The 21,706-nt window shown below is 43.3% G+C and overlaps 1 protein-coding gene and 1 pseudogene across 1 annotated transcript in view; one reads left to right on the forward strand and one right to left on the reverse strand.

The window, feature by feature from the left end:
- Positions 1–21,706, forward strand: part of LOC129620857 (leucine-rich melanocyte differentiation-associated protein-like) — a 745,168-nt gene that overhangs the window by 464,597 nt on the left and 258,865 nt on the right. The gene's annotated exons all lie outside the window — the stretch shown is intronic.
- Positions 19,538–21,120, reverse strand: LOC129620870 (60S ribosomal protein L10a-like; annotated as a pseudogene).

Raw genomic sequence — 21,706 nt, forward strand, 5'->3', positions numbered from 1 at the left:
TTTAAGACTCTTTAGGTCAAGGTAGCAGACTGTTTCTAGATGATGGTTCTTGAATTTTGTGAGACAGAGGAGCACGCTGGCCATACTTCTTAAAATAGCCCAACACAGCAGAATAAATAGGGTGTTACTGGGTGTGATGCAATAGCAAGGATGTGATATTTTAATTTTAAAAAGGCATTATCAGAAGCTGAAGCTTAAAAAGGTGTCAATTGTAGATGTGACACTTGAGGAGAGGAAGCCACAGGTTACTGGGAGATTCTATCCGGTCCATTCTCTGAGAATCTGCTTTGGAGACCTGAAGGAAGGCAGCCAAATAGAACCTAAGAGCCCAAATGTCTTGGCTCACTCTCCTCTTTCTGCAGGGACAAGATTCTTCTGTTTTTCATGAACAGTCCTATTTTTTTCAGCCATTAGAAAAACATTCCACAAAGATAAAAACTGACTTTATGAAGATGCTTCACAGGCATCATGTTGGAAGAGAATGAGTATTCTAAGGACTGAGAATCTTGCTTTTATTTATTCACGTTGGAGTTGTACTACATCCAGTTAGGGCCCTGTGTTCTCAGAGTCAGCTCACTCAGATTTATCATGGACAACAGTGCAAGGATATTCTAGGAAAGAGAATGCCCTTTTTGAGCAAGCATGGGGGAGGCGTGTGTGACTCTTCACAACAAACTACAAGGAAAATCACCACCACCACCACCATTACCACTCCACCTCTGCCACTACGGTTATTATTATTAATTTTAGGAAGGGAGGATGTCACTGTCAACTTCGATCCACTCTCTTGTTATATTTTAGTAATTGGTTGGGGAAGAGTGTGCCCAGGCGTGTATTAATCACTCAAGTGTGTGAAGGCCTAATCTCTCCTAGGGCGTTCTCCCGTTGTCATTTCCTGAGAGGTGCTAGGCATTACACATGTACACAAACACACACACACAGCATATGGAATAAAATTCAAATCCAACAATGAAAAAGATGTGATTCATCTCTTTTATGTCTTCTTTTGGGCTTAATTCCCAGAATGAGAGCAAATCTAAGAAGAGAAGTAAATTTTTGAGTTCTAATCATACTACTTCTAAACTCTCCACTTAAAGCTACCCCTTGATCCTCAAAAGGGAAATAGATCCACATCACTGAGGTTAAATAAAACACTGCAGGAGAATAACTACAGCAGGAGCAAGCAAGTACAGTCTCCTCTGGGGTGAAGTGAAACCAACCTGAATGAATTAAACCATATTTCTAGTAAATGATCAGCTCCAAACCTTCAGCACTCCTACTCAATTATGCCATCCCACTGTATCCTTGGCTGGCTCTCATTACTGCCTTGTTATTGCTGCTTTTTTATGTACCATGCATCTTTGGATTCACAGTTCAACTATCTCAGCCAAAACTTCTCTGGTGGTTTCTTTAGGTGGCAAATGTAGTCATTGTCTCTCTGTCCATTCAACAGAGGTGATCAGGACGGGAATGAGATCCAGAATTGGCTCATCGGAGGGCAGCTTTGGCTCCACTTCGAAACCACAAATGTTGTTACCTTTAGCACTGACAGTAGCCACTGTTGAGTGTATTTTAAATTCTCCCCAAAAGGGTGCTGCTGCCATACCAAATGAATTAGAGTCATTTGTGCTCTTTTCCTTCTGTGTTATTTTTTCCTTTTCTCTGATGTGTGGTTTATATTCCCATATTTTTGCCACTTGGTCTAAAGCTTGCATTAGATTATTCTAGCTTGATTGTCAAATCCTTTGTTGTTGTTGTTCAGTCACTCAGTCCTGTATGATTCTTTGTGACCCATGGACTGCAGTACTCCAATTTTCCAAGTCCTTCAGTATCTCCCAGAGTTTGCTCAAACTCATGTCCATTGGGTTGATGATGCCATCCAACCATCTCATCCTGTCGCTTCGTTCTACTCCTGCCCTCAATCTTTCCTAGCATCAGGGTATTTTCCAGTGAGTCAGCTCTTTGCATCAGGAGGCCAAAGTATTGGAGCTAAAACTAGTAAATATTTGTATGTCTAAATCTAGTTTCAGTTCAGTTCAGTCGCTCAGTCGTGTCCGACTCTTTGCGACCCCATGAATCGCAGCATGCCAGGCCTCCCTGTCCATCACCAACTCCCGGAGTTCACTCAGACTCATGTCCATCGAGTCAGTGATGCCATCCAGCCATCTCATCCTCTGGCGTCCCCTTCTCCTCCTGCCCTCAATCCCTCCCAGCATCAGAGTCTTTTCCAAAGAGTCAACTCTTTGCATGAGATGTCCAAAGTACTGGAGTTTCAGCTTTAGCATCATTCCTTCCAAAGAAATCCCAGGGCTGATCTCCTTCAGAATGGACTGGTTGGATCTCCATGCAGTCCAAGGGACTCTCAAGAGTCTTCTCCAACACCACAGTTTGAAAGCATCAATTCTTCTGTGCTCAGCCTTCTTCACAGTCCAACTCTCACATCTGTACATGACCACTGGAAAAACCATAGCCTTGACTAGATGGACCTTTATTGGCAAAGTAATGTCTCTGCTTTTGAATATGCTATCTAGGTTGGTCATAACTTTCCTTCCAAGGAGTAAGCGTCTTTTAATTTCATGGCTGCAGTCACCATCTGCGGTGATTTGGGAGCCCAGAAAAATAAAGTCTGACACTGTTTCCACTGTTTGCCCATCTATTTCCCATGAAGTGATGGGACCAGATGCCATGATCTTCATTTTCTGAATGTTGAGCTTTAAGCCAACTTTTTTACTGTCCTCTTTCACTTTCATCAAGAGGCTTTTGAGTTCCTCTTCACTTTCTGCCATAAGGGTGGTGTCATCTGCATATCTGAGGTTATTGATATTTCTCCTGGCAATCTTGATTCCAGCTTGTGCTTCTTCCAGCCCAGCATTTCTTGTGATGTACTCTGCATATAAGTTAAATAAGCAGGGTGACAATATACAGTCTTGATGTACTCCTTTTCCTATTTGGAACCAGTCTGTTGTTGTGCCTAGTAATCATTAATTACTTATCACACAAATGAGTGAATATTTTCCAACATTTATAGGCAATCAAGAAATCATTTTATTAAAGAAAAAAACAGTATGAAAACATGATGTTTAATGGAACTGATGGGAATAAAATATAAACCACAGAACTGTTAAGAGCATCAATCAAGAATAGCACCAACAGCATTTTATTTTTATTTTGTTGTATTTTGTGGACTCTATAATACAAAAAAAAAAAAAATTCTTTGTGAAAAGAAAAGAATTAGAACTCAGTTGATTGGGATTGATTAGTCCAGTTAGGACTAGCATCCTACCATGAGCTATGTTTTTCCCCCTGAAACTCATGGGCATTTCTGATTGAAGAGGATTCTGGAAGCTGTCATGTTTGAAAGACTAGAAAAAGAGGACATTCCACACTCGTTATGACCTGATTAACAGGTCCTCCGATTTGTATCCTTCTTCCTAATTAACTGTTAGCCTTTTGGAGGGGAACCACTGGAGAATAGTATGGTTGTGAATATACAAGAGCATTGCTAAATATATGGCTTTTGAGTATTTTTTTTTCACTCAATCAGCCTGCTTTTCTGGTGAATGTAATCCCAACTTGTCTTGCTTTAAAGATCAGGTAAGGAAACAGAATCAGCTTGGGTTTCCTGTTCCAGATGATTAAAACAAAACCAGAAACACTGTATGGCATGGCAGCGGTGGGGAACAGAAGTACGCACACCATTATTCTTTGTCTCTTCTTTTCCCTTGGGAGATATCAGCACCCAAACATTCAGCAGTAGGAAGACATTTGGAAAGCACCCTAGCCAAAGGATCTGTGGTAATTGGGAGTCATAAATCAGAGAGGGAGAAAGCGTATGGTTGGGGGGGAAAGTGATGATGCAGTTCTTTTAGCTGAGGCTGTTCAGATGCTGTCTATTGCCCAGTAGAGTAAGGACTTCCATCCCACCCCTTTTTACTCCCCCACTGGACCTTCAAGAATGTCAGATGAAATATCATGCTTTTTTTTCTAAATGCTGCTGAACCAGGAAGATGTCAATAATCTAGAGGGCATTCAAGCCAGAGCCAAAGAAATGATTAAAGAACTGGGGGTGCCAGTGATCCAGTGGGTGTTTCCTCTCTGCACCTCTAGACCCGACATATGAGAAGACTGTCAAATAACTGGATGTGTATTGTTTGGCTCAGGGAAGACAAGAAGGTGTGGGCTAACTTGTCTCCAATTGAGTTGCCAACAACCAGTAAATTATTGTGTCTTTTCCCCTCCACCTGGACTGTCAGTATATATTTTTAAAGTTTTATTGAAAATAGTTGCCTCAAATTTATTTGCACTCATTTCCTGAATCATAGCAGACTCTGTCTGCCTCAGGCCTCCATGAGTTTTAGAGCAAGCCACTGTGGCTCCACACAACTCTGCTTTCCCCAGGGAAAGTGTCTCTGGAGACAAAGATAGTCCTCCTCTTTTCCCACTAACTTGTTTAGACATCAAGAGGGTGAGATTTAAACCTGTTTCATTGGAGACATATCACCTCCCATGTTTATTTCTGGTTCCCCTTTTGGGTGTGTGAGCAAAATCTTATCAAGCCATCGCCCAGGAGGCAGATCTGAAATCTGTCTTTCCCATTAGTTTAATGAGCAAGCAGCCCAGGCTGCAGTGGAGGGAACTGGTTAAGCTGTTGCAACCAAGCAGACCAGAGTGCTTCACTCAGCGGTCACAGGGTCCCACACAGCTTCCCAGGAGACCTGGAGCCAATGAGGCCCTGTTTTTATTGGCCACCTCCTCTCTTAGGCTGGGATCCTCCATGCTGAGCTTCAGACTCAGTGAGGGTATGGAGTCATGTGTCCAGCCAGGGAAGAGGGGTGGGGGCTGCTAGCACTGGGAGTCATAGTACCCTGCCCTTGACACTCCATATTCATGTTTGTTTAATTTCCTCACTTTGTGGCGGAAAAGATGAAATAAGGAAGGCCAACTGACCACTCCATAAATTGTTTCTGAAGTTTGGCCGGACATAAAAGTCTACCTTCCCAAGCCACACAACATAATTTATTGTCTGACTCCCGCTCGGCCTCAGGTCTGGGCTAACCTTGAGTTGAGAGGCTGTGCCTTTGCTTCCTGGTGCTGGTGGTCACAGTATGTCCTTTCTTGGCAGTGGCCGTGGGCCCAGCAAAACAGACCTCTGAAAAGCACATGGATTCATCATTCTGAAGGCATGCTTGCCTCAAAGTTGCCCTGCAGGATGTCTGAGAGGCAGAGAGAGGAGACTGTTGTAGTTCAGAAATGGCAGGAAGAGATGTCTGAAGACTCACAAAGAGAAGGGAGAAAGGAAAATAAGAATGAGAGCTTTTCAGTTGTACATGCTAGCGTTTTCACTAAACCAGAGAGTATTGCAAAAAAATATATCGCCACTCCTAGAACAAAAACAGTGATGAGTCCAACCTTTTTATTACAATCAGGTTTTCTCTAAATATATTATGCCCCATAGGTCAAAATGATTTACTTCTCTATTTTGGGACATCTGAGTTCTATTCTACCGTTGCCAGTATGTTTTCAGCCTTGCCAAAACTGAGCAGGTCTGCGGTTCCTTTGTAACATCAAAACGGAGACATTTATCATTGAGATTTATCATGGGACAGCCTGCCAGATGGTTTGGGTATTTTAAAGGTGAACTGCATGGGTCTTGATTAGCTCATGTGGACTTCTAGCTAAAGACAACTCTATCATTTGCTCAGTGTAAAGACACTGGATTCCCCTCCACCCAACCCCCTCCCTCTGTTCCTCTAGTAATGCAGAAAATATTAATGTAATGGCAGATGTGGCATAGATTGTCATTTCAGGAAGAAAACCAAGCCATAACCAATTCCACTGATTGCGTTCTAATTATAATGTGACCTCCTGTTGTTTTGCATAGAGGCAGTATTCATTTCAGTACACCACTGTAAAACTTGCAGAGTCAACGACCCTCAAAGGGGCAATTGTAAGATTTAAGCTTGGATTTTTTTTGCTCATACCAAAGACTTTTATACTGCCAAGTCTCTGCTGATTGGGCCAGAAAGAATGCATTTGATTATATAGACTAAACTTATTGGGAACAGAACCTTTGTACTTTGAAATGCTTTTCATTCAAATTACATTCAGACATTCAATCAACATTGATTATGATATGGATTGGCAATGTGAATGCCTTGGGGTTTTGGTCTGGCTTAAAAGTTTCCTCACTAGATAACTGCAACCAGGAAGCCAGCTGAGGTTCTTTAACCTTAAAATTGAGTTTCCCACAAGAGGAGGGTTCTCTACAAAGACCAGGCAGGGTTTTCTTATTCCCATCTAATTCAGTATCCTAAGATCATTTCTTTACTTGGCGATTTGGAGTCTTCAAATTCAATCAACTTCTAGGAGCTATGGGTGATCTGTGCATAGTGTTGTTTGTATTAAGTGAAATGTATCCTTGACTTTGTACATGAAAAACTGGGAGAATCCATCTTAGCCTCAGGTTCTAGGTCATGGATTTTGCATAGTGGAAAGAAGTAAGCGTTGAGTAAGAATTCAGGTAGCAAAGATTCTAGTTGCAAATGCTGTCTGTATAACCTAGGGCAAGCCTTGGTTTTCTCATCTGAAAAATGAAGGAGTAATAATAAGTGGTCCTAAGGTTCAACTCATAATGTAGGTGATTAGAAAATACTAAGAAGAAATACAAAATCACTCTTCTTATCATTATTATTTATAAGTCAGTGTAGATATGTGTATTTATTGGGACCTTTTCCCTGGGGCTAGACCTTTCTCTGACTCTGGAAAATCCTGGCGAGACCAGTGGTCTTTTGGCCAACTTCATAGACATAGTCAAGTTTTTGTTTTGACTTGGAGGTTCTCAAGGTCCTTCCAGATTCTAGCTTGAAAGTAAGCCTGAAATCCGCACAAGATGAGCAGAGTTGCCAGGTATCCCTCATTCCAAGCTGATGAACTGGTCTCTATAACCCTATTCTCTTCATCCAGTCTCATGCCATCAGCTATCACCTTTGTGTAGGTAACTCTCAACTATAATTTCCAACCTCAGTTCAGTTCAGTTCAGTCACTCAGTCATGTCCAACTGTTTGTGACTCCATGAACCACAGCATGCCAGGCCTCCCTGTCCATCACCAACTCCTGGAGTTTACCCAAACTCATGTCCATTGAGTTGGTAATGCCATCCAACCATATCATCCTCTCTTGTCCCCTTCTCCTCCTGCCCTCAATCTTTCCCAGCATCAGGGTCTTTTCAGATGAGTCAGCTCATCACATCAGGTGGCCAAAGTATTGGAGCTTCAGCTTAAACATCAGTCCTTCCAATGAACACCCAGGACTGATCTCCTTTAGAATGGACTGGTTGGATCTCCTTGCAGTCCAAGGGACTCTCAAGAGTTTTCTCCACCACCACAGTTCAAAAGCATCAATTCTTCGGTGCTCAGCTTTCTTTGTAGTCCAACTCTCACATCCATACATAACTACTGGAAAAACCATAGCCTTGTCTTGACGGACCTTTGTCGACAAAGTAATGTCTCTGCTTTTCAATATGCTATCTAGGTTGGTCATAACTTTCCTTCCAAGGAGTAAGCATCTTTTAATTTCATGGCTGCAGTCACCATCTGCAGTAGCTTTCTTAAAATTCAACACTTCCATATATATGCTCACCTAGGATAGTGTTCTGGAAGCTCAGTTCAATATATTCTCTATTTTTCCACCAGGACAACCACAACTGGCCTATTTTCGCTGTCTCCTAACCACTCCTCTAATTCCAGTCATTTGAGTTCAAAACCTTGGGATCTTCTTTTACTTTCTTCCTCTCCCTTACCACCCACATAGAACTCATTACCAAGACCTTTGTGATATGAATTCTACCCCTGAGAATGCCCTTGAAAGTACCCATTCTCTCTACAGTTACTCCTTCTTCTCTGGGTCTAATTCATTCCCTCCTGGCCTGTGTAATACCTTCTTTGATGTTTTTTTCATCTTTGGCCTCTACAGCAAGCCATTCTTTTCTGTCTCAGAATGGTAGGCAAAGTCTCAGATGGCCCTGATGATGCCAATTTCCTATATTCCCACCTCTGTGAAGGTCCCTCCCCTGTATGTGGACAGGGCCTGTAATGTGCTTATAATGAATAGATTAAGGAAATGGTGATGGACTGTCACTCCCATGACTAGGCCACCTTAGATTGTGACTTCTACTTTCCTGGAGAACTCTCTCCCTGACTGCCTTAATGAAGCAAAATGCCATGTTAGAGAGACTCAAATGGCTAGGATGTGCAGGTTGTCTCTGGTCCACAGTGAGGAATTTTGGCCCTGCATCTGCAGGGAACTGAATCCTGCCAACAACTGTGTGAGCTTGGAGACTTCCCCAGTTGAGCCTCAAATGAGGCCCCAGCCCTGGCTCATACCTTGAAGGCAGCCTTGTGAAATGCCTGAAAGAAAGGAGGACCAGCTAAGGTGTAACTATATACCTGATGCACAGAAACTGTGAGGCAATGTATGTTGTTTAAAGTGGCTGGATATTCATTGGAAGGACTGATGCTGAGGCTGAAGCTCCAGAACTTCGGCCCCTTTGTGCAAAGAGCTGACTTATTGGAAAAGACCCTGATGCTGGGAAAGTTTGAGGGCAGGAGATGTGGGTGATAGATGATGAGATGGTTGGATGGCATCACTGACTCAATGGACATAAGTTTGAGCACACTCCAGGAGGTCATGAAAGACAGGGAAACCTGGCATACTGCAGCCTGTGGGGCTGCAAAGAGTCAGACACGACTGAGCAACTCAACAACAACAACAATTTTCAGTAATTTGTTACCCAGTAATAGAGAACTGTTACACCAGGGTGGCCAGATTAATACTACATGCTTCCAGGATTCTCTGTATTTGGTCCTGAACTCCATGTCCAAGCTACTTCCTCACTCTTCTTCTTGAGAATCGTGAGCTCTGTTCTGTACATAATTCTGACTTTCTGCCTTTTACCCTCTGCTGACATTGTGACCGTTTTCTGGGTTCTCTTTATGACTAAATCCCATACTTTTTTTAAAAGCTTGCTTAAATGCCACCTCTTCCATAAAACCTTTTGTGATCCCTGCAGCTATATAGATCGCTGAGCTGCCCTGTTCTGCACCTTGGGTCACTTTTCATTTTTTACCTCGTAAAGGAGTTGTTTGAAGGCATTGTCTTAGCTCTACTACTGGATTGAAGATTTGATGAAGGAGGAGGCTACTCCCCACTTATCTTCTCATGCCTTCAGGTGTCCCAGTATAATGACTTGTGGATGGTATGCATTCAAAGAAGAATTACTCATTCCTGAAAGCCAGTTTGCCCACAAGATAGGTAAAATAGGAGTGGTTGTGGACTCACTGGTTTATTTACTTACAAATGCTTTCATATATCCTTTCACTCTCTATCACGTGCCAGGCAGTATCCTAGAGCCCGGGGACAAGACTGGACTCATTGGCACTGTGCTTGAGGTTTTATGCTCTGTGGTTGCTGTTTTGAGCTTTTTAATAATTTTGTCTTTGGATCTGTATTTTGTAAGTACAGTCCAATGTGACAGTGGGAGGAGGCTCAGAATCCTTCCATGCCTCCTTGCCTCCCTAAAACAGGTTCTCAACCACCCATTCTCCTTAATTCCAACCCTGATGGAGGCCTGGGCACAGACACAGGCAGGGTCAGAACTGGAGGTGTGTGCCCTGCACCCCATGTCATCCGATGTGGGCTCTGGATGCCTGTGAAGGTCTGAACTTTCCCTGTGGTCAAACATGACATAAAATAACAAGTCAAAACACACGTTGAAAGACTGAGGCCACAGAGAAAAAGACAACATCTGTCGCTTTTTGAACAAGGAGCCCTGCGGTTTTGTCATGAACCCTGCAAATTAGGTAGCTCACCCTTGTTTATTGAAAAATCAGACAGGCAGGGGTCCATTTCTAGCAACAGCAACCAACAATAGACAGGAAACAAGAAGAGCAAAGAGTCTTATGTGCAGTGAAGACAATAAGCTGAGGTGATGTCTGGCTGCTCCCTGAGTGTAGTGTGGGGAGTCTTTTCCTTTAAGGAGGACAGTTAGGGAACCCTCCAGGGCAGGTGACATTTGAGCTGATATATGAAGGAAGAAAAGGGTTAGGTCAAGTGAGGAATATGAGGCAGGTTCCAGGAGAGGAAAGTGCCAGCTCAGATTCTTTGGGGCAGAACACAAGCTTGGGATGGTCAAGGGCTTGACATCAAAAGGCAATGCAAGAGATGCCTCATGACTGTGGAGGAGAGGAGATGCGGTGAGTTTACAAAGGCAGGACATAGCTGGGTCCTTTCATGCCTTGCTGGCCCTGGTGAGGAGACATTCCCCTTGAGCCTACCCAGCTCTATGGGTTGTATCTTTTCACTGAAGAATCACTAAGGAGGGGTTTATTACAATGGGCATTTGCTGCAATTTACCTTAATTTTAATTTCTTCTTCTGTATGAACATGGCTATCTTAGATTCTTTAAAGCAGAGATATTTTTCACAAAGCTATGTAACTTAGAAAGGCTGTAAATAGTCACATGTGGGCAAAGGAATTTGGACTTTCTAGTGAAAGTTTTCAAATGGTACTGTAGTATCCTTCTCCATGGAACCTCAAGGACTGTCACTTTTGTTCGAAAGGTCACATACAGGCACCTCTTGGCCCAAATCTAGGATCCAGAACTGTTTTTTCTGCTCTACAAGTGGCTGTTAATCAAACTTGGTGCCCCTCCAAGGGCTCTGGGATCCCCTGATGTTCTGTCTTCATTTCTCCTATTGTCTCCTGTTTGTTTTTCACTCCATGCCTGGACCCCTATTTTTGATTATTTTTCATTACAAAACTCTACAGTGTAGTTCAGATCTAGGAATGTTGATGTGTAGCAGGACCGTGAAGCCAAATATGTAGAAGAATCAGAGCCCCTGAGATATTTCCTTCTTTTTCCTTGGCCAGCCTCTTCCTGGTGGCCAGCTTCCTTGGTGGCTCAGATGGTAAAGAATCTGCCTGCAGTGCAGGAGACCTGGGTTTGATCCCCGGGTCAGGAAGATCTCTTGGAGAAGGAAGTGCAACCCACTCCAGTATTCTTGCCTGGAGAATCCTGTAAACAGAGAAAGGGGTCCAAGGGGTCGCAAAGATTCAGACACGACTGAGTGACTATCACTTTCACTTTTCTTTCTCTTCACCGGGCTTGGAAGTCAGAGATGGAGAAAGGCAGGTGAGAGGGCCCTTGGGCTCACCTGTCTGCTGCACCCATTGTGTGGACTCCACATAAATGATAGCCTGAGAGGCCCTCCAAGGCCAACGGTACATCCCTTGCTCACCTGCTACCTGAAACCTGTTTCTTTAAAGACTTGGGACTTTGGCTGAGAAGGAAATTAAGTAATTTTGTTATTTTTCCTTGATAATGCTAAAATTATTAATCTTTGAAGATAAGTACTGTTCAGAGCATAATGAGTTAGAATTGTTGATAATTATAATTTTGAAGAGTTTGAGTTTGCTGTCAGCCAAGTAATTAAAGGGGTGGGACCAGAGTTCTACTTCGTTCATGACTGGTGCTTCTGGTAAGAACTCTTGTCTGCACGATGAAAATACCTTCATTCTAGGCCTGTGCTGCCCTGAAAGAGTTAATTAAACCAAGGCAAGTAGTCCACTGGCCTGTGAAGAGAGCTCTGGCCTGATTCCCCCCGGCCTTCTCTTTTCCCGACAATATGGCCATTGTTTTGGAAAAGCCAGACACCATGACAGATCCCACTCCCCACTGATTGAACAGACCCAGGGTGTCTGGTCACGCAGACCCAGGGAAGTGGCTCCACTTCTTTCCTCCTTCAGTCACTGCCCCCTTCACCCAATTGCCCACAAGCCTCCATTTTTATAAACTTCTTGTGTATGCTAGCGCAGGACTAAAAAAATTGAACAAAAAGAAAAGAGGAAGAGAAAATGGAAAACTAATGATTCAAGAAATCACATAGCACGAGATAATTCTATTTTGAAATCACAGCAGTGGCACCCAGAGGCAGACGCTCCCCAAATTACTAGTGAAAACCCTTTGATGTATCCAGTAGTAAGAAAGCCCAAGGCACTTTTTTATTATTATTATAAGAATGCCTCACATTCCCCCAAAGAAGCATTTAGCAGCTATTTTTTAAATGTCCTATGTGAAGCAAGCTAAAAAAAGATTCCTAAAAAGCTGTAATCCTAAATGTGCTTATTTGATTGCTGGCTTTTACTTAGAATAAAAGCCAAGCTCTCACATGGACATTTGAAGCCCTCAGAGACCACTCTACCTCATCTCACCCCACCCTTCTCCCATCACTCACTCTGTTGTAGCCCTCTGGCTTCCTTGCTGTGAAAGGCAAACTGGGGAACTCTTGCTCCCCGCTCAGCCCAGGCCATCCTGGATTCCTTGCCTGGATCTCTTCCCTGGATACCTGGTGGCTGAGTCCCTCCCTTCCTTCAAGTGTTTCCTCCTCCATCTCCTTCCTTGCCATGGCACATATGACCACAGCTTCCTACCTTGGACATGGTGAAAGGGACTTTGCAGGAGTGATTAGGTTAAGGATTCAGAGATGTGGAGGTTACTCTGGAGTATCAAGGTGGGCCCAGTGAGGGCTTTATAAGGATTTCTGTAAGAAGAAAGCAGCAGGAAAAAGATGCAACAACAGAAGTAGAGGTTCTGTGACTTGCTTTGAAGATGGAGGAAGGGTCCACGGGCCAAGAAATGTAGGCAGCTTCTAGAAGCTGGCAAAGGACACAACTCTTCACCAGGGCCTCTAGAGGGAACCAGTCCTGCTGACCCCTTGACTTTAACCCAGGGAGACCCATTTTGGACTTCTCATCTTCAGAACTGAAGGTAATAAATCTGTGCTGTTTTAAGGTACTGTGTTTGTGGTTATCTGTTGCAATAGCAATTAAAAACAGGACCCAGAACCATGAGACCTCAAGCAATATGACCACCGTGGACTCTGGTTGCTTTGTGAAATCTACCAAGCTTTTTTTTCTTCAGTGTTTTCTTAATGCCTCAGAGACAGAGGGAATCTTGCACTACCTGCATTCTAGTGTCCTTTGGTACCAAGGCCAGCTTTTGATACTTCAGTTCAGTCGCTCAGTCATGTCTGACTCTTTGCAACCCCACAGACTGCAGCATGCCAGGCTTCCCTGTCCATCACCAACTTCCAGAGCTTGCTCAAACTCATCCATCAAGTCAGTGATGCCATCCAACCATCTCATCCTCTGTCGTCCCCTTCTCCTCCTGCCTTCAATCTTTCCCAGCATCAGGGTGTTTTCCAATGAGTCAGTTCTCCGAAAGTATTGGAGTTTCAGCTTCAGCATCAGTCCTTCCGATGAATATCCGGGACTGATTTCCTTTAGGATAGACTGGTTCGATCTCCTTATAGTCCAAGGGACTCTCGAGTCTTCTCCAATACCACAGTTTAAAAGCATCAATTCTTCAGTGCTCAGCTTTCTTTTTTTTTAAATATAAATTTACTTATTTTAATTGGAGGCTAATTACAATATTGTATTGGTTTTGCCATACATCTTTATAGTCCAACTCTCACATCTGTACACAACTACTGGAAAAACCATAGCTTTGACTAGATGGACCTTTGTTGGCAAAGTAATGTCTCTGCTTTTGAATATGCTATCTAGGTTGGTCATAACTTTCCTTCCAAGGAGTAAGCGTCTTTTAATTTCATGGCTGCAGTCACCATCTGCCTTGATTTTGGAGCCCCCTCAAAATTAAGTCTGTCACTGTTGCCATTGTTTCCCCATTATTTGCCATGAAGTGATGGGACCAGATGCCATGATCTTAGTTTTCTGAATGTTGAGTTGTAAGCCAACTTTTTCACTCTCCTCTTTCACTTTCTTTGGGAGACTCTTTCGCTCTTCTTTGCTTTCTACTTAGAAATAAGAGCTGCATTGTGTGTTTGGGGCCGGGGTGGAACCCAGTTGTGTTTCCACGTGGTTCAGCTGAAGGTGAGGGAAATGGTGAGACGCAGCATTCTGCCTGCCAGGAGCAGTGGGTGCTGCACTTGCATCCATTTTAAAAGCCCGTTATCACTGTAAGTAGATAGTTCTCTTCAGTTGAAGGATGTGATTGGCTGGTGGGTTTTGAAAGCAATGTCTTTTTATGGTCATTCAGAAACGTGGAATTTCCGAAGTTAGAGCCTACAGCTTGTGGGAAGCATTTGTCATTTTACCTGTCATGGTCTGGGTCCAAACAGGCTAGGAAGAGTAGTGAGGAGGGTCACTGCATGGCCTGTTCCCATTCATTTATTCATGGAGCCCTCCTAGTTTCTTCAGGGGGGATTAAAACGTTTTTAAAAATTATTTATTCACAGTCCTTCCAGACCTTGTGCCATCTTCCTGTCTCTAACTTTGCCTTTCCATCTCTCTTGCACCTCCCCTGCCCCCCTTCACCTCCGGAAATGGCCTGTATTTGTGAGGATAACCTTAATACTTGAAACCTTTCCAGCTTTATTTACAAATGACGATAATTTAATCCAGTGACTGGAAAATCCAGAAGTACTCTCCACCCCAAATGTCCTTTAATTTAACTGGCCAGTGAAGAAAGCCTAGGGATTATCAAACAAGAGAAATGACAGGAAGAGCTGACTGTTGGGCTCATTTGCATCTGAATGTGTTATTTATTTAAAAACTGGAGAAGTGCTGAGTGGATGGGTTAGGGAAATATGGCTGCCATTCTGGAAAGGGTGCTGGCACAGTATAACCATACTGCAGTATCCCCTTGGCATGTGTAAAGGGAACATACTGGTGTTTTGGTCACAATGCCGTCTTTTACTGAATCTTCTGTATGGAGATAGGGGGAAAGTTTCAATGGCATCTTCATTGGAATCCACTATGATCCACAAACCATACCATCTTGATGGGAGTAGGGAGAGAGGTGTTACTATTGTAAACAAGTTTTGGATGAACTTTCATTTTTTCCTGTATTCTAAGTACCTGACCCAGGAAAGATGGAATGAGAACTCATTTGGTGTTTATTTTAAAAAATAGGAAAGAGACAGATAGGCAGGAGAGAGATTTTTTGAGAGGCTTATGTTCTGAAGAAGAATGTGTGAGCCTCTTACAAGGGTCTTTTAGTTGCCTTTCTCCCCCTCCCCCTTGGGAAGTTACAGGGCACTCAGTGGTTCTTCTCGCCTTGTGTGCCCCTTGTGGTTGTCACAGAAGTGGGCTGCGCTATGGCATCTGTCTGCCACTGATCTTTGAGGTGGGTTCAGTTTGGATTGTCAGATGCCCTTTCATCCATCATGACTCTGAGTGTGTCCCTTCTGAAATAGAGACATACTGGGTTCAAGAGGGGCCTTCCCTGGAGCAGATTTGTGCAACAAAAAAAGAAACCATTATTATTGAGTCTGTACAACCTGGCAAACTCTTTGATTCTACCCACTTTTAACATATCAAATCTTTAAAGTTTAAAACAACTCAGAAAGACTGAAAGAACTTTTCAAAATTTCAGTACAGTTGAGTTTCAGTTCATTCAGTCATATTCCCTTCTTTACCATCTAACTTACCATCCAAGCTTCAATCCTTCTGTCCAGTCTGATATAGTTATTGAGTGCCTATGAATAAGAGTTAGTTCACGTCTGAAAAAGCTTGTAATGTTCATTGGAAGGACAGACGTGCAGAGCTGTGGACCAGGTGCTCCTGTAGATATGTGGCAGGTGGAGGGTACGTGGGAAAGGCGTAAGCACTTACTATATGCTGGGCATAGTGCAAAGAATAAACTGATAAGCAAACAAAATTGACTGTAGTCACTGCAGAGAGTGGAGTCCATAGAAACGGTTTATTTTCATTAACAACTTTTACTCATAATAAGAGCTTTGAGGTGGATATACAGACTTAGAATTTTTGGAGGAACACAATACTCAGTTTAGGCAAGCATTAGGAGGGTTTCCTTGAGAAGGTGACCTTAAAGCTGAGACCTGACAATGCATCACAACTAACCAGGAAGAAGTGTGGGAAAAGTGTTCAGGTTAGAGGGAACAGCATATATGATGGCACAGAGGACAGATGCATGATTTGTTGAAGAACCAGACTTTTAGTTTTCCCAGAGAGTGTTGTGGGGGAGGTTTGGAGGGAGAGAGAGAAGAACAAGGAAGCAGATGAGGGAAATGGCAACAAGGGTGAGTAAGGGCAAGATCATGAAGAACTTTGTATGCCAACTTAAGGAGTGGAGACTGGTCATAGAGACTTGGAGAAGATCACTGAAGATCAGGTTGGCTAATTGGAAGTATCATTCTGGCTCTGGTTCTAGAGGCAGGATGACTATTTAGGGATTTGGAGCAAGTAATTAATACAAGAAGTGTTGGTCATTTACAGGGTTTTCTGTTTTCACAATCTTAATAACCCCGAGATGAAATTTTCATACATAGCTATTTTTCTGTACTCGGTATTATTTTATTAGAAAAGATTAAAAATAAAATGCTAACTGATCTTACTTTCACAACACATTGGGACTATTTAAGGCTGAGTTTGTGCTCATTCTTACCCTGCCAAGTCATTTCAGTAACGCATGGTAGAAATGGGTGAGTGGATACGTTCTCTGGGATGGCCTTCATAGCCTATGTTGTCCAGAGCAGATTTCATGCACACCTAAGCATTCACTGCATCATTTTCCAGAAACTCAACTGCTGCACTTAACCCATCCTCAGGTCTGTGTCAGTCACTTTTAAAAAATCCAACATCATTAGAATGATTATACGCACATTACAGCTATGTTTCATGGACTCACTGGGTTGAAAGTGTTTACCTAAGGTCAACAACATCATTTCCCTAAAGGACCATTCCTACTCTGCCTCAGATAAATCCTTTGCTGTTTTTAAAGTGCTTCAGGTTATAATATTCCACTTTCCTGGCCAAAATTCTATTTACGGCATAGTGTTGACCGTCATGGGATCTCAAAGCACATTCATTATTATGTTGCCAAACTCTGTTTTCCAAGAGTAGAGAGTAAAGGCAGAGAGAAGTAAGATATGAAGGAGTTAGGTCAGAGATGGAGTCCGGCCCCGGCGGACCCCATGGCCTCAGAACTTAGTACCAGGCTACAGGGCTAAACCCAGGCCTCCCAGTGTTCTGTTAGGGCGGGCCACTTTGGAGGCATGACAAATGGAACCCAGGCAGAGCTCTGCCAGAGTGCAATAGTGGAGACAGTGATGGAAAGCAGATGGAGACTCTGGCCTTCTCTTGGTGAGAAATCCAGTGAGGGAATGGAGAATGTTTGCAAAATCTTAGCGCTCCATTGGGACATCTCCTGGTGCAGTTACAAGTCACTGGCCTCTGTCTGCCAATGGTTTAGTTCGCTTTTGATGAAACCAAATTCCCCTTTGACTTTCTCTCAAAATTTTGAACATTTCCCAAATTTTGTTTGACTTGCTTGCTGGAGGCCTGGAATTAAAAATCCAGCACTAGAAAAATAAATGAAATCTTGCATTATTGGGGGCTAATGGTTGAGTACGGTGCTTGTGGCTGTCTAGTTTGTGGTTTGCTCTTCAAATGGTATAATCCTTGGCTTGATACAACTTGGGGGTGTCATTTTATCTTTCCTTGTTGGTTTCTGGGTGGGGTTGGGGGCCCTCTCTTCCTCCATAAATGTGCTTCAGAAAGACGATGGTTTGTTCTGGTGTAAGTGTTCAGAAAAGAAGGCTCATACCCCATTTGTTCTCTGCTTCATGGTTATAGGATTAAATATTCAGTGTGTATATCATATATCTTTGGAACATGTCCAGTTTTTTTTTTTTTTTAATGTTCAGTGCAGTTCAGTTGCTCAGTCATGTCCAACTCATTGTGACCCCATGAATTGCAGCACTCCAGGCCTCTCTGTCTATCACCAACTGCTGGCATCTACTCAAACCCATGTCCATTGAGTTGGTGATGCCATCCAACCGTCTTATCCTCTGTCATCCCCTTCTCCTCCTGCCCTCAATCTTTCCCAGCATCAGGGTCTTTCCAGATGAGTCAGCTCTTCGCATCAGGTGGCCAAAATATTGGAGTTTCAGCTTCAACATCAGTCCTTCAAATGAACACCCAGGACTGATCTCCTTTAGGATGGACTGCTTGGATCTCCTTGTAGTCCAAGGTACTCCCAAGAGTCTTCTCCAACACCACAGTTCAAAGGCATCAATTCTTTGGTGCTCAGCTTTCTTTAAGTCCAACTCTCACATCCATACATGACTACTGGAAAAACCATATCCTTGACTAGATGGACCTTTGTTGACAAAGTAATGTCTCTACTTTTTAATATTCTGTCTAGGTTGGTCATAACTTTACTTCCAAGGAGTAAGCATCTTTTAATTTCATGGCTGAAATCACCATCTGCAGGGATTTTAGAGCTCCCAAAAATAAAGTCTGACACTGTTTCCACTGTTTCCCCATCTATTTGCCATGAAGTGATGGGACCCGATGCCATGATCTTAGTTTTCTGAATGTTGAGCTTTAAGCCAACTTTTTCACTCTCCTCTTTCACTTTCATCAAGAGGTTTTTTAGTTCTTCTTCACTTTCTGCCATAAGGGTGATGTCATCTGCATATCTGAGGTTATTAATATTTCTCCCAGCAATCTTGATTCCAGCTTGTGCTTCATCCAGCCCAGCATTTCTCATGATGTACTCTGCATATAAGTTAAATAAGCAGGGTGACAATATACAGCCTTGACGTACTCCTTTTCCTATTTGGAACCAGTCGGTTGTTCCATGTCCAGTTCTAACTGCTGCTTCCTGATCTGTATACAGATTTCTCAACAGGCAGATCAGGTGGTCTGGTATTCCCATCTCCTTCAGAATTTTCCACAGTTTATTCTGATCCATACAGTCAAAGGCGTTGGCATAGTCAATAAAGCAGAAATAGATGTTTTTCGGAAACTCTTGCTTTTTCCATGATCCAGCAGATGTTGGCAATTTGATCTCTGGTTCCTCTGCCTTTTCTAAATCCAGCTTGAACATCAGGAAGCTCATGGTTCACATATTGCTGAAGCCTGGCTTGGAGAATTTTGAGCATTACTTTACTAGCATGTGAGATGAGAGCAATTGTGCGGTAGTTTGAGCATTCTTTGGCATTGCCTTTCTTTGGGATTGGAATGAAAACTGACCTTTTCCAGTCCTGTGGCCACTGCTGAGTTTTCCGAATTTGCTGGCATATTGAGTGCAGCCCTTTCACAGCATCATCTTTTAAGATTTGAAATAACTCAACTGGAATTCTTTCACCTCCACTAGCTTTGTTCGTAGGGATGCTTCCTAAGGCCCGCTTGACTTCACATTCCAGGATGTCTGGCTCTAGGTGAGTGTATAGTTGATTTATAATGTTGTGTTAGTTGCAGGTACAGTACAAAGTGACTCAGTTATCCATATATATATACATTCAATCTTTTTTAGATTTTCTCATACAGGTTATCACAGAATATTTTGAAACATAGCCAGCTTTAACAAAGCTCCACCTTCAACATTTTTCAGTGATCAGGTAGGGATGCAAAATCAGAAAACCTGTCCTTCCCAAAGATCTAACACTGTGTTTTCTTTCTTTCTTTCTTTTTTTTTTTTTGATGCTTTAGTATGGTTTATTAAGCTGTGCCTTAGTACAGACACAGGGGCTTGCCCATGGTGCTCTTAATGTACAAGGCCCTGATGTTCTGCCAATTTTTCTTGAGCAATGACACCAGGAAGTTGACAGCTAAGTGGATGTTGTACACAAGGTCCTCATCTGTCATCTTCATGTGGCCAACAGCGACTGCCAGACATAGCACCTTCTTCATCTGGAACTTGATCATGGACTTCACTTCATCAACTTTGGCCACCATGTTCTCATTGTGGGTCAGCAGGGAAGGAAACTTGCCAGACTTGTTCAGGCCTGGGCCCAGGATTCGGGGGATCTGCTTGATCAGAGACTCTGAAGCCAAAAAGGCATCATATTTCTTGGCCAGCTTCTTGACCAGTTTCTTATTCTTGTTGAGTTTTTTCAGCGCCTCAATGTCCATGTGGGGGATATCCACAGCCTTGGCCTCATCACCATGCTGCTGGTCCCCCAAGACACACACGGATAACTTGGGTCGGGGAGTGGACTTAAGCCTGATGGTGCCCGGGAAGCATCTGTCCTTCTGAGGGTCATAGTTCTTCAGGCTGGTCTGAAGGTCCACCGTCTCCCAAAACTTTCTGCGCTCGTGCTGGTTCCTGTACCACCTCGTAGAGGGTGTCATGGGAGACTTTGCTGCTCATAGTTCCGTACGCTGCAATAACCAGAAAAGAGCCTAACACTGTGTTTTCTAAGTGAGAATTTGGTCTTTGACTCTATAAGTATGGACAAGTGTCCTAACACAGGTTACAAAGCAGTGGATTAGCTATTTGGAGAGCAAGGAAATGACAGGAAATTCAATCATTAATGATGGCACCTCCTTAGTCCAGTAAAACTCTGAATCTGTACCATCTATAATAAGTGGTTCTGATTCTTCTGTGATATTCCTATGCCCACCAGTGTCATCCTTCAGCTCAGCCAGAAGACCACTTCCCCCAGTCTTCCTCCCTCTTCTTTCTCTCATGCCACTACCTTTGCTTTCTTTCCAAATCTTAACAGAGCAATTGAGACTTGTTGCCTTTCTTCCTCCCTCTTGCCTCGTCTTTCCCCTACTCTCCCCACTCCTTCCCCATCCTTCATCATCTCGCAGTTACAGTGCTCGCCTGGTCATCAGTCCAATATCCCCTTCACAGTCGTTGCCTTGCTGACTCCTCGTGATATCCACCCTGAATCTTGTCCCTTAGCTGTCACCCTGCTCTCCTGAGCCCCTCTCGCACCTACACCTGCTCCCTTCTTTTCTCCCCACATCCCTTCAGTCTGATCTTTCCATCTTTGAGCCCCGTCTTCCTTTTTCAAGAATCTCAACCCCTTTGGATCTTTGACCCTCTCTATACAGGCGTCCTCAGTGTTATCTTTCCAGCTCTCACCTCTCCATGAGCTCCAGAACTCCCTGCCATCTGTTTCCCAGATTTAAAACTACTGCACAGTTGATCTATTTTATGTATGGTGCATCCTCCTTTGTTAGTAAGTAAGCTCTCCAGGGACATAAATCCATATCCATGTTACTGTTTTAACCTTGGTGCCTAAACTCATGCCTGGAATGTGCTATTGCCTCAATACATATATCTTGAACCAATGGAATGAATGTTAGCTGCAACATTTATTGAGTACTTGTCTTCGAAAGAAAGTATCTCTCTAAGCACTTAAGGTGATTAAGCTTAAGTTGAGTGTTGTTTAGTCGCTAAGTTGTGTCTGACTCTTTTTGCAACCCCATGGACTGTAGCCCACCAGTCTCCTCTGTCCATGGGATTTCCCAGGCAAGAATACTGGGTTGCCACTTCTCCAGGAGATCTTCCTGACCCAGAGATTGAACTCATGTCTCCTGCATTGGCAGGCAGATTCTTTTATCACTGAACCACCAGGGAAGCCCAAGTTTGTTACTTCACAAAGACATGACAAGATCCCCTGAGACTGACACATCATTTGCCCAGGTTTTAAAACCAAGGACTGTAAAGCAAAAAGTCCTGAGGGCAGAAGGAGAAGATGGCGTCAGAAGATGAGATGGCTGGATTGCATCATTGATGCAATGGACATGAACTTGGAAAACTTTGGGAGATGCTGAGGGACAAGGAGGCCTGGCATGGTGCAGTTCATGGGTTTGCAAAGAGTTGGACATGACTGGGCAACTGAACAACGAGAACAAAGCAAAAAGA

Source organism: Bubalus kerabau, chromosome 1 (genome assembly GCF_029407905.1).
Source record: "Bubalus kerabau isolate K-KA32 ecotype Philippines breed swamp buffalo chromosome 1, PCC_UOA_SB_1v2, whole genome shotgun sequence".
Lineage (NCBI taxonomy): Eukaryota > Metazoa > Chordata > Mammalia > Artiodactyla > Bovidae > Bubalus > Bubalus kerabau.